Below are 15,672 nucleotides of genomic sequence, written 5' to 3'. Positions count from 1 at the left end.
TGGAGTGGGTTTCCCCATCCTCTGACACCGATCACACTGGCTCATGTATCTCCTCACATCCTGGTGAAGAGTGGGCCAGTAGTAGCCTGCTTGCAATATCTTGGAGGCAGTTCTTTTTGTTGCAAAATGACCTCCACAAGGCCCATCATGACAAGTCAGGAGGATGTCAAAGACTTCCTCCTCCCTGACACATCTTCTAAAGATCTTATCTGGGCCTAGTTTTAAGAGATTGCCTCCAATCCAGGTAAAAGGGGCGCCTTTCCTTACTATCCTTCTCTTCTCTTTTGAGGATAGATGTGGTGGGAACTGTGCTGAAACCAAGTAGTTTTCTATATTAACAAACCATGGAGAGAGTACTGATATAGAAAATAGGTTTTCATCTGGCATTTGGTCACACACCATCCCTTATTCACCTGCAGGAAAATTTACTCTAGACAAAAAGTTAGCAACAACATTTTCTTTACCAGGCTTATCAATAATGGTCAGATCAAACTGCTGTAGTAGAAGCAACCATCTAATAATGCGAGCATTTACATCTAGTTTGTTCATTAAATATCTAATTACAACATGATCAGTGTGCACAAAGGTTTGATAGCCTATGATATAATGTCTGAATTTATTGAAGGAATGCACAACAACTAGGAGTTCCTTCTCGGTCACTGTATAGTTTAGCTCTGCCTTTGACAAGTTTTTGCTTATAAAGTATATGGCATAAGGTAAATTTCCATCAATTTGTCCTAAGGCTACTCCTATCACTTTTTTCGAGGCATCTGTGTGAATGTGAAAGGGTAGGGCCCAGTTTGGGCCTCTGTGAATTGGGGCAGTCACTAGCTTGCTCTTCAAGGTATCTAGGGCTTCTTGACAGATTTCCAACCATACGAACTCAACATCTTTACCTAGGAGGCCAAACAAAGGATAGGTTATCTTGCTGAAGTCTTTAATGAATCTCCTGTAATATCTGGCTAATCCTAGGAAACTTTTGACATCTCTCACCTTTTGAGGAGGTGGGACCCTTTGGGTGATGGCAATTTTGTTGGGGTCCACCTGCAGTCCTTGTTGAGATATTGCATGACCTAGCATGGTCCCTTCAGTCATCAAAAATTCACATTTTCCTAGACTGAGGAACAAGTTCATCTCAATACACTTATCTATAACTTTTCCTAGGTTAGATAAATCTTCCTGAAAGTCGGAGCCATAAGGAGTAAAATCATCCATGTATATTTCTAATACATCATGAGCCAGTTCAGAAAATATACTCAATACCATTCTTTGGAAAGTGGCTAGAGTGTTGCAAAAACCAAAAGGAAGCACCTGGTATGCAAAGGTACCCCAAGGATAAGTAAAAATGGTCTTATATTGGTCTTCCGGGCTTATTTGAATCTGATTGTACCCGCTAAACCAATCTAGGAAAGAGAAAAACTTTTTCCCTGCCAGACTATCTAACACTTGATCTATGAAAGGTAAAGGAAAATGGTCCTTTTTAGTGGCTTTGTTCAATTCCCGATAGTCGACACAGATTTTCCACTTACCATTTTTCTTTGGCACTGGCACCAAAGGAGAGACCCATTCACTATCAGAAATGGGATATATGAATCCTGCATCAAGCAATTTCTGTAGTTCTTCCTTAACAATATCTTTAAGTGTTGGGTTCATCCTCCTTTAAGGCTGCCTGAATGGCTTGCAATCTTCCTTTATGTATATATGATGAGTACACACTGAAGGGTTCACTCTGTTCATCTCCTTATAACTCCAGGCAAAGGCAACTAGATGTTTTCTCACTAGGCTGCATGGCTCCTTCTCCTGGGAAGTAGATAGGGATGGATTGATTTTCAATGTTCTCTCTAGGCAAAACTGTATATTTTTGACATGGAGAGAAGTAGGTTCAACCACACAAAGATTAGTTGAGGGGTTGTTTTGGGTTTCTCTTACTATGTCTTCTAATGGTGATACACTGGGAGGTGGATTCTGAATCAAATTTTCAATCAAATCATCCTCATCTTGCGGTTTCCCCCCCATGGCAATTTCTAATGCACAAAGTGGTGCAAAATAAACTTCATCCTCATCCTCCTCCTCCAACCAGAGAGGTAGATCATGTTCTAGCAAGGGTTGGGCAGGAGTATATAGGGTTAATTTCTTGGACATGTGCCCGTTCTTTATGGTCATGTTCGTAGCTCAATAGCTGATATAGGCATCGGCTGTAGCCAACCAAGGTCTTCCTAAGATGAGATGATACCCAGTGAGATTTTCCTTTGGCTGGAGAACTAAGAAATCAGTAGGGTACTCCCAAGAATCAATGGAGATCATCACATCTTCCACAGTCCCCTCAGGGGTCACTGTGGAGCGGCCTGCTAGCTGCAGCACTATTGTGGTCTTCCTCAAGGAGCCTTAGAGGTTAAGTTTGAGAATTGTGTCCTTTGTTGTCACATTAATGGCAGCTCCCATATCAATCAAGGTATGTGGGACCATTGTGCCATTGATGTGGACATCAACTACTGGGCTTCCAGGATCCAGATATTTTGGACAAATTATCTGCCCCAACATTAGGTCGGACAGTTTTCCTATGACATTGATGGTTGGGGCATCTTTCTTATGCCTCCTTGGATGCCTAAAGCACTTCTCTTTGATCAACCTACTGTAGATAGGCACATCTTTTATGGCTTGGAGAAGTGGTATCTTCACACATAAGTGTTTCAATTCTCCCAAGAGTTCAGTCTCTTTTTGGGTAGGCTGGATTGTCATGGATAGTCTCTCAAGAAAGGGTGGATTTGCTTTAGATTCACTTTCCTCTTTATCTTCCTCAACCTCCCTGGGTGGAGGCTAGCTATTTGGGAGAAATTCCCCAGATCGCAAGTTGATTTCTTCAATCTCCACAGTATAAGTTGGGCATGATGGTTCCCCACTATACACTTGTTGAGCCTATCTGTTGTTTGGCTTCGGATTTGGCTAGGCAGGAATTTGGGGTTTCCTTGGTGGAGCAGAAGGTAACGGTTGTGGTTGGGAAGGTGGTGGAGGTAGAAGAGCAGGAAGAGAGTTGTATTGGGGCCTCCACCCCTAATGAGGTGCATTCCACTGAGGTTGTGGTTGAGCATAGGGTTGAAATGAATGAGTGGCTGGTTGGGCATGATATTGAGATGTGAAGGACCAAGGAGGAGGTGTGGACAAGGAAGGATGAGCAGGGGGGGCCAAGAAGATATGGGGGTGACTTGGTTGGGGTTGTAGTATGCTTGAGATGTCTGTTTCATCCCCTGCTAGTATGGTCTAGGTCCGTGCGGCCTCCTTTGGTTTTTGTAATAGATCTGTTCATTGACTCCTTCGGCCCCTTGGTATATAGCTTTAAGTCTAGGTAAGGAAGGGCACTTTTCTGTAGAATGATTTTCTTCACAGACTAAACAAATCTCTATAGAGTTCAATAGGCATTCATTCCTAGGATGCCTCCTGGTGCATCTAGGACAAAAGATGGCCAAAGCCCTCTTTGCTTCCACTTGTTTTCTTTTGATATGTAAGGTATCCATTTGCATGGAAAGATCTACAGCATCTCACTCTTGAAGTCTTCCAACACGTTTCGAATTTCACAATTAATGGACTACTTGGAGGAAGAGGTACTGGCTATGGGTTGACTCCCCTTACCTTTCTTTCTGGCTGCTCTAGAATGGTTTCTAAAAATAGTCTTTATGTCCTCGTAGGATAGTTGGTAGATGTCTCCCCTTGCCAATAGATGGAGGGTGTGTACAAAGTCTTCCCAAATTCCCCTGAGCAGGACCAACTTCAGAGACTCAGGGTCAAGTGTACACCCAGCCCTTTTGTAATTGAGGTGGAACCTCTCTTCATACTCTTCCAGGGACTCATCACTTCCCATGGTCATTTGGAATATTTTTTCTTTAGTATCTTTTGACCAACAATAGTCTCGGTACTTGTTGTTAAAGTCCTGCTACATTTGAGCCCAAGTTGTGATGCTCTTTCCATGTAATCCCATGAACCAACACAGTGCTGCATCCTTGACAGTAGAAGGGAACAACTTCAACTTTTGCTCGTCTTCTGCATAGTCATAAGTTCGACAGATGATAGCAAGCTTGAACAAGAAGGTGTCAGGATCTTCTGTATTCAGACCATGGAAGTGAGGTAGGGTTGGAGGGCTTATATTCTTCATTTTGGTGTCCCCATTGGTATCCCGAATGGGAAAGGTACCCTCTATTCTCTTTCCATTCCCCCTAGGCTCTATAGGAATGTTTTCTTCCTCTTCTTCCCCTATAGGTTCTTCAAATATGTCTGTCTGTTCACCTAAGGGTTATTCTTGATTGCAGCCACCGAAGAAGAGAGAAGGTTGGCTATGTGAAGTAGTGCAGGTGTTGGGCAAAAATTTTCCTGAGTTATCTCTATTCCTACGAGTCATGAAAGGAAATATTTCTGGTTGGTTTTTGTTTCTTTTTGCCCACACTGATAGTACCTGTAGAATCTGACATTGTGATTGAACAAAAAAAATTGCAACTAGCTGAAATGAACTTGCTAAATGGCAATTTGCAGAATTGAAAAGGAAAGCAAGGAAATGCAAAACTGAAAGAAAAGAGATGACTAGTCTACTTTTGCTGAAATAAACTATTAGCAGAATGTTGCAATAGGAAATTGAAGAAAGCAATAATCATAGAATAATCTAATGATTCCCTGGCAACAGCGCCAAAAAGTGGTGAGTGCCAATATTGCAACAAGAATGCTACAACTTTTGGGCTTCCAACTTTACTTTTATCAACCCAGTAGTTCGTAACAAACTTGGAAGCATCGGTGTTGTATGCACAAGTACTAGTTCTTGCTACAGGTTGTCACTTGGTCAGCCAGCGCAAGATCACTAGGAGCTCAACCTATATGTGTGATGAAAGGAAAGAAAGATTACTCTACATATGTTATTCTAACTGTAGAAAGGAGAAACTCGAATATAAAGCAAAACCTAGTAAACCCTAATTAACAAGCTAATCCTACTTTTGCCAAAAACACTATGAAAACCATGAAAGCAATGCCATTACCTAATCAAGAAAGAAAACAACATCTAACCATGCTATTTCTAGAATTAAATAAGCGAAAAAACATATTTTTTGATTTTTATGTGTTTTTATGTGAATTTGACATGCATCTTGTGTGAGTCTGGTGGCGAACAGGTGGTGTTAGAGGGAAGTTTAGGAGCTTGGAAGGATGTAAGATGGTGTGGATGGGTTCTAGGAGGTCTTAGGTGGCCTTCTGGAGGATTTTTCCACACTCGGCCTTCACAATAAATCCTACAGGAAAAAATACAGGAGGACGCAAGGAAGCTACAGGAGGAAAACATGGAAACTACAGGAGGCATACAGGAGGAGGCCGACATAAATTTTCATTGTTTTGAGGGTGTGAGAGTGGGTGGAAAAGGTGGATGAAGGTTGGAATGAGGTGTTAGGGTGCCTCACGTCTACCATGAATCACCAAGAGTGTTACAGGGAAAAGTGTCTATTTAGAACTGCTCTATCCCACTAAGGTGTGACAACTACCTTAGAAACAAACAGAGAAAAACTACTTTTGTATTTCCTTTATGAATTATAGATAGAGAGGAATAGAAAGAACCGACCTGTGCCTTGCGCTAATCCTTTGATTCGATCCCTCTCTTCTTTGATAGTCTCCAGCTACCTGCTCACTAGCACGCCCAGCTTCACAAAGTACCTGAAAGATCACAGAAGCATAGCACTATACAAACACATGGATCTATATTCATAAACAACTTAGGATCAGATTTAAGTTAACCATACAAATGTAACAAGCATCAATGATACAAAAGCATGGAGGAGAACTCAAATAGCTTTTATTGATAAACAAGAAAAGATCCAGGAGGAGTTACAACCAGTGGTTCCGACCCAGCATCAACGTCCCAGCAAAGAAGCCCCTCTTCACCTCCAACAAAGCATAGATCACCCAACAATCTGATGTTTTTCTCTAGAAACCAACAACAATTCCTTACAATATGCAAAATTCCAGCCTTTGTATCTCTGGGATGAGGGATCCATATATAGATATATGTAAGGAGGATGAGTCAACTTGTGATTTGATTAGTGTCTTCTCTCTGTCAGTTCTTGCTTCCACTTGGAGACTGAGGGCCTCTTACTCATCCTTGGTCGAATTCAGTGAGGCAAGTGTCATAGGAGAAGATTCTGGAAGCTTCCATTGCCTCTCCACCTTGCGGAATGACACTGCCATTTGTCATTTCTCGCCCATCGCACCCCACAGAAGGGAGTTTTGAAATGCAACTTGTTGGAAATAATACTGAGAGGGGGGGTGAATCAGTATTATCAGATCAATCAAACCTTTTCAATGCTCAGAAACATATACGCTACTTCAGTTAAGTAAAACAGCGTGTACACGCTACTGTGACTAAATAAAACAGCGTATAAGCAGAAAACTCATAACTTAGTTAGCTTATTCTTCAGTTAAGTTCATCAGGACATTATTCAGCACATTAACAGTAAGCAGATGCAGTATAACAGAACGGATCAAAAGCCACACACATGAACACCAAGATATAAGGTGGAAACCCAATGTGGGTGAAAACCACCTGCTGCAAGTTATCTCTATCCTTCTTTAAGAAACTTCAGTTTACAATCTTTTGTACTGGTGCAGCCTTATACCAGTACGCAGGCTACAACCTGCAGAAGGCTACAACCTTCTCTCGTTCTCCAAACTTCCTTGGAAGGGAGCTCCAACCCCCTTTGTTCTTGTACTAGCCAAGATACTAGTACATAGGTGCTGACCTACAATCTTCTTTTCTTCAGGTATCACCTTTCATACATTTTCAGACTTGAATATTCCTGAAGCACAACATTACAATCTGAAGACCACAATTCATTCAATTTCCACAACAGATCATTGAAGCATAAAACAACCAAACTCTGAATCACTGAACCACTGAACCCTGTCAATCACCAGTTATCAGAACACAGAGCAGACTACAGAACTCTGCAATAACTGTCAGACCTCACTGTAAACCCAAAAACAAACTTCAAAAGATATACGCTACTTCAAGGAGCCAAACCCGCGTATACACGCTCTTTTACCGAATCCAACCTGCGTACAGATCTAAAAATAAACTTTCTCAATTTGCAGCTGTACCAGACATTAGTTAGACCCAGAACATAGCATTGCGACAATATCCAGATCTAGAAATAAGCATAATCAACCATATCATGATAGTGCATTTCAAACCATTAGATCCCGATCTATCCTTAGATCTAGTCTTCCATCAACCAATGTGATCTCTCCTTGGCTTAGATCAAGCAACCCAGCACCTGCAAATCAGATCTCTTTCACTCTTAGATATTCAAGCCCTTGTCGAAAGATGATTTTGCCTAATGATCTTCTTCTCCTTATATAGTCTTAGGCCTAGCTAAATACCAAGAGCCAAAACCATAGTAACACAATACCATGAACTTCAAAACTAGGGATCGACACGCCCGTCGAGACACAATGGTCCGAAACCATAGGCACAACTTCCAAGGACTAACCACCATGGACCAAAGGAACCTTTCCACATACACGCGCTTTTTATGAATATAACTAGCGTGTACACGCGACTTGGGCTTAACTAAACAGCGTGTATGAGCTTCCTTGGCATGCTGTACTGAGATCTGTCTTCTGATTAAGTTGCCATCACCTGTACCAACCTCTGAGCATCTGTACCATCCTCTGAGTGAGTTGCCATCAAGGACAACACTTGAATCATAATGCCAACAATCTCCCCCTTTGGACTTGATGGCAACCACCACACCAAGTCACTCTTCCCCTTTGACATCAAGGGCAAAGGGCTGTGCTCCCCCTGAGGACATGCTGATACCTCTGCTTGGCTGTATTGACAAGAACCAAGATTTATACACCATAAGGGACCTTCCTATCACCAAAAGACTCAATACATACATCCATACTCCCTACCAAGAGGGGACATATCAGAAACAACCCATTATATTACAGCATTCATCCCAGGCATAGTGGGGAAACCAACATAGGCCGTTACATGACCTTGACACCATAAAAGAGATAGGACAAGAGAGATACATGACATAGAGACAACAGATCTAGACCAAGACTTAGGAAAGACACCAGCAGCATCTGATAAACATCTTGTTAGATCAGCAACCAGAATTTCTTTCTGAGCTCCTTCTCCTGAAACCAACAACCAAAACATCTGAATGCCAACAATGCTTTATGAGACTTTTGAGCTGCTCCCCCTGAACCTGTGCCTGTTGTACTCCCTGAAACTGTGCCTGAAGAATTCTGACATTCCCATTGCTGTTCAGAACTCCAGAGTTTTCCCTTGCTGTTCAGAACTTCAGAGTTTTCCCTTGCTGTTCAGAACTTCATATACGCGATTTTTCCTGTATAAAACAGCGTATGTACGCGGATATACTTTCTGCAACAAGCGTCCAACATATACGCGACTTACCCATCATGAAACCGTGTGTATACGCGCATATCCCTTCCGTAACCTGCGTATACCAATTTTTCTGTAGAACAAACAAACTTCAACAACAGGATGAAGCATCAACTACTCCCAGCTTTTGTCTGAGATATTCAAAAGTTTCCCTGGGCAGTGGTTTTGTGAGAATATCAGCAACTTGCTCCTTAGAAGGAACATACTCCAACTTGACCTTCTGCTCAAGCACTTGTTCCCGAAGAAAATGGTACTTGATTGGTATGTGCTTGGTCTTTGAGTGCATGACTGGATTCTTTGAAATGCTGATTGCACTTGTATTATCACATAAGATAGAGACAGGTGGAGTGCAAGTGATTTGAAAGTCCTGCAAGGTCTGCATCATCCAAAGAAGTTGTGTGCAACAAGATGCTGCAGCCACATATTCTGCTTCAGCTGTAGATAAGGCAATCGAACTTTGTTTCTTGCTGAACCAAGATACTAATCTGGAACCCATGAAGAAAGCACCTCCACTTGTGCTTTTCCTATCATCCACACTTCCAGCCCAATCTGCATCTGTGTAAGCATGAAGAGTGAGATTTGTATTTCTAGGATACCATAAGCCATAGTTTTGGGTCCCTTGAAGATATTTGAAGATTCTTTTGACTGCCTGAAGATGAGTTTCCTTTGGGTTGGCTTGAAATCTTCCAACCATTCCTACTGCATGTGTAATATCTGGTCGAGTACCTGTCAAATAAAGCAAACTCCCAATCATGGATCTATAAGTGGGTTGGTGAACTGCTGCTGATTCATCATTTGCACTGAGGCTGCATCCTGTAACCATGGGTGTACATACTGGCTTTGACTCTTCCATGCCATACTTCTTCAAGATCTGCTTGAGGTATTTGGTTTGAGACAAGAAGATACCTCCTTCATTTTGTTGGATTTGCAATCCAAGAAAATATGTCAATTCTCCAAGAAGTGACATTTCGAATTCTTTCTGCATAACCAAGGCAAAGTTTTGACTCATGGTCTCTTCATTGCTGCCAAAAATAATATCATCTACATAAACAACAAGAATTAGCAATTTGTTATTTTCAACTTTTATATAGAGATTGCTATCTGCTGATCCTTTTGAAAAGCCTTGTTGGTGAAGATATTTGTCCAACCGATAGTACCAAGCCCTTGGAGCTTGTTTGAGTCCATAGAGTGCCTTTTTCAATCTGCATACAAGGTTTGGGTCATTCCCAAGAATGAAACCATCTGGCTGCTCAATATATACTTCTTCTTCTAAGTCTCCATTCAGGAAGGCTGATTTCACGTCCATTTGAAATACCTTGAAATTTTGAAAGCTTGAGAGAGCAAGGAACATTCGGATGGCCTCTAGTCTTGCCACAGGAGCAAAGGTCTCTTCAAAATCTATTCCTTCTTGCTGTGCATACCCTTTACAAACAAGTCTGGCCTTGTTTCTAATTACTTCTCCATTTTCATTTAATTTATTCTTGAAGACCCATTTTGTTCCTATTACATTCTTATCTTTTGGTCTAGGAACTAATTCCCAAGTGTTGTTCTTTTCGATTTGCTCAAGTTCTTCATCCATTGCTTTGACCCAACATTCATCTTTGCATGCCTCTTTCACATTTTGTGGTTCAATGGAGGAGAGTAGTGCCAAGTAGCTTGAAGCTTCTGCAAGTGTCCTTCTTGTTTGTACTCCTGCTTCTTTCTGCCCCACAATCTGAGTTTCTGGATGATTCTTTTGGACATATCTGGATGGAGTCTTCTCTTCCGTTCTTGTCTGCTCCTCTGGTTCTTCTTGAGATTCTTCTTCTTCTTGAGGTTCTTCTTCTTCATTATTTCGCCTTTGAGAGTAACCTTCATCTTCTTCAATGTCTTCATGATGAACTTGCCTAGGAATATATCCCTTCTCATCAACCACTATATCAATACTGTCAACAATTCTGCCAAGTCTTTTATTGTAGCACTTGTATGCTTTGCTATGTGGAGAATAACCAAGAAGAATGCCCTCATCTGCTCTAGGTTCAAGTTTGCCAAGTTGCTCATCAGTATTCTTAATATAACATTTGCTCCCAAAGATTTTGAAGTGCTTCACGGAAGGAGTTTTACCACTCCAAAGCTCATGAGGTGTTTGAGTGCTGTTTACTCGGACATTTGTTTTGTTAAGAATAATAACAGCAGCATGTGCAGCTTCACCCCAGAAGGTTGCAGGAGTACCTGATTCATCGAGCATAGCACGAGCCATTTGTTGGATAGTTCTGTTCATTCTTTCCACAACCCCATTTTGCTGAGGAGTTCTAGCTGTAGAGAATTCTCTTCTTATCCCATGTTCATCGCAGAAATCGAAAAATTCATTTGATGTGAACTCCCCACCTCTGTCAGATCTGAGGCACTTAATTTTGTGTCCTGATTCATTTTCAGCCAATGCTTTGAAGGATTTGAATTTTTCGAATGCTTCATCTTTGTGCTTCATAAGCCCTAACCAAACAAACCTTGAGAAATCATCAATGAATAATATCAGATATTCTTCTCCTCGAGGTGTCCTTTTTCTAAATGGACCACATACATCTGTATGGACTAGCTCAAGAGGCAAGCTAGCTGATCCTTCCTTTTCTGGAAAGTTAGTTCTGGTTTGCTTTCCAAACTGACAAGATTTGCATATAGTGTTGTCTGGAATTTTGATATCTGGAAGATCGCGAACTGCCTGATATTTGCATGCTTTTCTTATTTGTGAGAAGCTTAGATGTCCCAACCTTCGATGCCATAGCCAGTGCTCTTCATCCTTGCTAAGATAGCATTGTTGTTGTCCTTCTTCAAATATGTACAGATTATTTGGAGTTCTTTTGCCTTTGAGAACTGTTTTACCTGTATCAAGATCACGAACAAGACATCCATTCGATCTGAAAATAACCTCGGTTTTTTGATCACACATCTGACTGACACTTAGAAGATTATGCTTCAATCCATCAACATACAAAACATTTCCAGCCTTGACCTTTTCTTTCAAAGGAGCAATACCTTTTCCTTTTATAGTTGCAGGAGTATCATTTCCAAAAGAAACTTTTTTTCCCTTTTCTAAAGTAGAATAAGATTCAAGTTTTTCTTTATCACCTGTCATATGTTTCGAACATCCACTGTCAATGTACCATAGATTTTCCTGTCCTTCTGCATAAAACGCTATCCCACATCTTTCTGTCTGAGGTTCTTTTATTCTCCATTTTTTGGTGCTCGTGGCTTGTTCCTTTTTCTCCTGAAACCTGCTCCTGCATTCAGATTCTTTATGACCAAAATTATTGCAAATAGAACATTCAACTTCATTTTCAAGAACCGAAAAGTTGTTATAGGTCCTCTTTGTAATCCCTGTCATACTTCTTTGTTTTTGAGCTTCCCTAGTCATGATTGTTTTATATGCAACACATTGAGCTGCTTTGTGACCAAAGTTATGGCAAGAAAAGCATTGTCCATTGAAGAAGCTTCTGCGGTTATTGAATCTACCAGCCAACTGATTGTAATTTCTATTTTCATCTATTCTTGTGCCAAACTGAGAAGATTTTACCTGTGGTTGGTTGTAGCTTTTGTTCACCCTTAAGAAGGATTGTCCCTGATAGTTTCTGTTTGTAATTCGTCCCTGCTTTACCTGATTATCTTCATTGTTCTTCTGCTCATTTCTTCTTGCTGCATCAAGATAACTCTTTGAGGTGGATGCTTTAGAGGTTTCTCCATTATAGCCCAAACCTGTCTTGTTTAGAGGAGACCGCTGCACATTGATAATCTCATCCAAAGTTTCAGATCCTTTGACAAACTTAAGATTAATAGCTTTTGTTTTCTCAATTTCTTTTCTGAGACCAACAATTTCACCTTCTAGTTTTTCAAGATGTTTTTCCTTTTCATCAATTTGAAATTGCAAAGTATCAATGATCACACTCTTTTCTTCTATGCATCTCTTGAGTCTAGTAATTTCATTATAGAGATTATCCACATCTACAGCATCCTCATAATCATCATCTTCAAATGCCATTAATAGCTTATATTTATTACCTTGTTCATCTTCATCACTGTTTGATAAGCCATCACTATCTTCATGGGTGTAGTAGCTTTTCTTATTTGCACTTTGTTTCTTATTCCATCTAGCAGGTTCTTTTCCTTTATCTTTATTAGGACATTTTGCAGCATAATGACCTACTCTTCCACAAGCAAAGCATTTGAAAGGTAGCTTACCTCTGAACCTTCCAGCACCCCTTTGAAGATTTCTGACAAAATTTGATTCTTCTTCCTCTTCTTCTGGAACATGGCTTGCCTCATAGTAATCTTCTTTTCCTGATGCCTTAAAAGCAGCTTCCCTTCTGTCTGATGGACCTCCCTTTCTCATTTCATAAGCAGTTAGAATTCCATGTAACTGAGACATAGTGAGAACTTTGAGATTTTCCTTTTCTTCTATTGCAGATACTTTAGATTCAAACTTGGGGGATAATGATCTTAGAATCTTTGAAACTACTATAGTCTCTTTTATTTCTTCACCCAAATTTTTCATACAATTAACAATCTCGTCTACCCGAAGAAAATAATTTGCCACACTTTCATCATTATACATCTTGAGAGTCTCATATTGAATCCTGAGAGTTTGAAGTTTAGCTTCCTTTACCTGTTCATCTCCTTCATAGCTAGTGATCATTTTGTCCCATATCTCTTTTGCTGATTTGAAGTGCATGACCTTCATGAATTCTGTTTGGGATATACTTCCTAATAGAGTACTGACTGCTTTTGCATTTGTTTCATATGTCTTTTTCTCAGCTGGATCTGTAGGAGTAACTGAAGGAAAAGCATAGCCTGTTTCTACAATGTTCCAAACTTCTGTACCAAGAGATTGAAGATATGCAGTAACTCTTACCTTCCAATAATTGAAATTTGTTCCATCAAAAACCGGTGGCCTGATTGATGCTTCTTTCTCGTAGTTGCTCATGATGAATGATCTACCTTCAAGCGATCAAGCTTCCTGAAGGACCTGCTCTGATACCAATTGTTGGAAATAATACTGAGAGGGGGGGTGAATCAGTATTATCAGATCAATCAAACCTTTTCAATGCTCAGAAACATATACGCTACTTCAGTTAAGTAAAACAGCGTGTACACGCTACTGTGACTAAATAAAACAGCGTATAAGCAGAAAACTCATAACTTAGTTAGCTTATTCTTCAGTTAAGTTCATCAGGACATTATTCAGCACATTAACAGTAAGCAGATGCAGTATAACAGAACGGATCAAAAGCCACACACATGAACACCAAGATATAAGGTGGAAACCCAATGTGGGTGAAAACCACCTGCTGCAAGTTATCTCTATCCTTCTTTAAGAAACTTCAGTTTACAATCTTTTGTACTGGTGCAGCCTTATACCAGTACGCAGGCTACAACCTGCAGAAGGCTACAACCTTCTCTCGTTCTCCAAACTTCCTTGGAAGGGAGCTCCAACCCCCTTTGTTCTTGTACTAGCCAAGATACTAGTACATAGGTGCTGACCTACAATCTTCTTTTCTTCAGGTATCACCTTTCATACATTTTCAGACTTGAATATTCCTGAAGCACAACATTACAATCTGAAGACCACAATTCATTCAATTTCCACAACAGATCATTGAAGCATAAAACAACCAAACTCTGAATCACTGAACCACTGAACCCTGTCAATCACCAGTTATCAGAACACAGAGCAGACTACAGAACTCTGCAATAACTGTCAGACCTCATTGTAAACCCAAAAACAAACTTCAAAAGATATACGCTACTTCAAGGAGCCAAACCCGTGTATACACGCTCTTTTACCGAATCCAACCTGCGTACAGATCTAAAAATAAACTTTCTCAATTTGCAGCTGTACCAGACATTAGTTAGACCTAGAACATAGCATTGCGACAATATCCAGATCTAGAAATAAGCATAATCAACCATATCATGATAGTGCATTTCAAACCATTAGATCCCGATCTATCCTTAGATCTAGTCTTCCATCAACCAATGTGATCTCTCCTTGGCTTAGATCAAGCAACCCAGCACCTGCAAATCAGATCTCTTTCACTCTTAGATATTCAAGCCCTTGTCGAAAGATGATTTTGCCTAATGATCTTCTTCTCCTTATATAGTCTTAGGCCTAGCTAAATACCAAGAGCCAAAACCATAGTAACACAATACCATCAACTTCAAAACTAGGGATCGACACGCCCGTCGAGACACAATGGTCCGAAACCATAGGCACAACTTCCAAGGACTAACCACCATGGACCAAAGCAACCTTTCCACATACACGCGCTTTTTATGAATATAACTAGCGTGTACACGCGACTTGGGCTTAACTAAACGGCGTGTATGAGCTTCCTTGGCATGCTGTACTGAGATCTGTCTTCTGATTAAGTTGCCATCACCTGTACCAACCTCTGAGCATCTGTACCATCCTCTGAGTGAGTTGCCATCAAGGACAACACTTGAATCATAATGCCAACACAACTCACCCTCACAGTGCATTTGGGTGAGATGCAATGCACCTAGCCAGTGGAGCAGCTGCAATGATCCTATTTTGACCAATTTTGAGTAGTTTTTCATGGAGAACTCCTGGGAGAAGCTGTAATCTGTTGATCTTGTTCCTTTAGGGGTTACAACAACACTTTTAGGGACTTAGGAGCCCTTGGTTTATGGACATTTCATGCTTGGAGTTGTAGGGCACAAAAATGTCTATAACAGTTGCCCCCTAAAGTATGAGGCCGTTAACATTTTGGTGTCGGGTGAAATGCTTTATTATGAGGATCCGAAGTTCTTTCAATGCTGGGAGGAGACCTGTAATAAGATACAATACAATACATTATCTTCATAATATTTTCATGATTTAGCTGAGGCGAGCATTCCCATGCTCAGCTTTATAAATTCATTTTCATGTACATAGGAAAGAAAACCATCTAAGTGTAGACTGATGATTCTGATAGAGCCACCATCCTTTTGGTAGGATGATTATCTGTGCTGCAATGTTGTATATTTAATGTCTTTATTTCACTGAATATATATCGCAGCCCGGATGGATGAAACTAGATCCGGGGTCTTCAATCTCGTCCGATCTTCACTCGAAGTACAAGTCGATCCATGTGAGAAATGTTCTGAAGTCGAACATGGAAATACATCGCTTGATTACCAGTCAATGATGTAAGTTGTTAACAAGTGCAAGAGGAATCACCGATAATGATAATGACCCTCAAGGTACT

The sequence above is a fragment of the Pinus tabuliformis genome, chromosome 4_1, assembly GCF_031772625.1.
Source record: "Pinus tabuliformis cultivar Carrire ecotype Pingquan chromosome 4_1, CPIR1, whole genome shotgun sequence".
NCBI classification, from domain to species: domain Eukaryota; kingdom Viridiplantae; phylum Streptophyta; class Pinopsida; order Pinales; family Pinaceae; genus Pinus; species Pinus tabuliformis.
The sequence above is the reverse complement of the archived record's forward strand: the minus strand, read 5'-3'. Positions refer to the sequence as shown.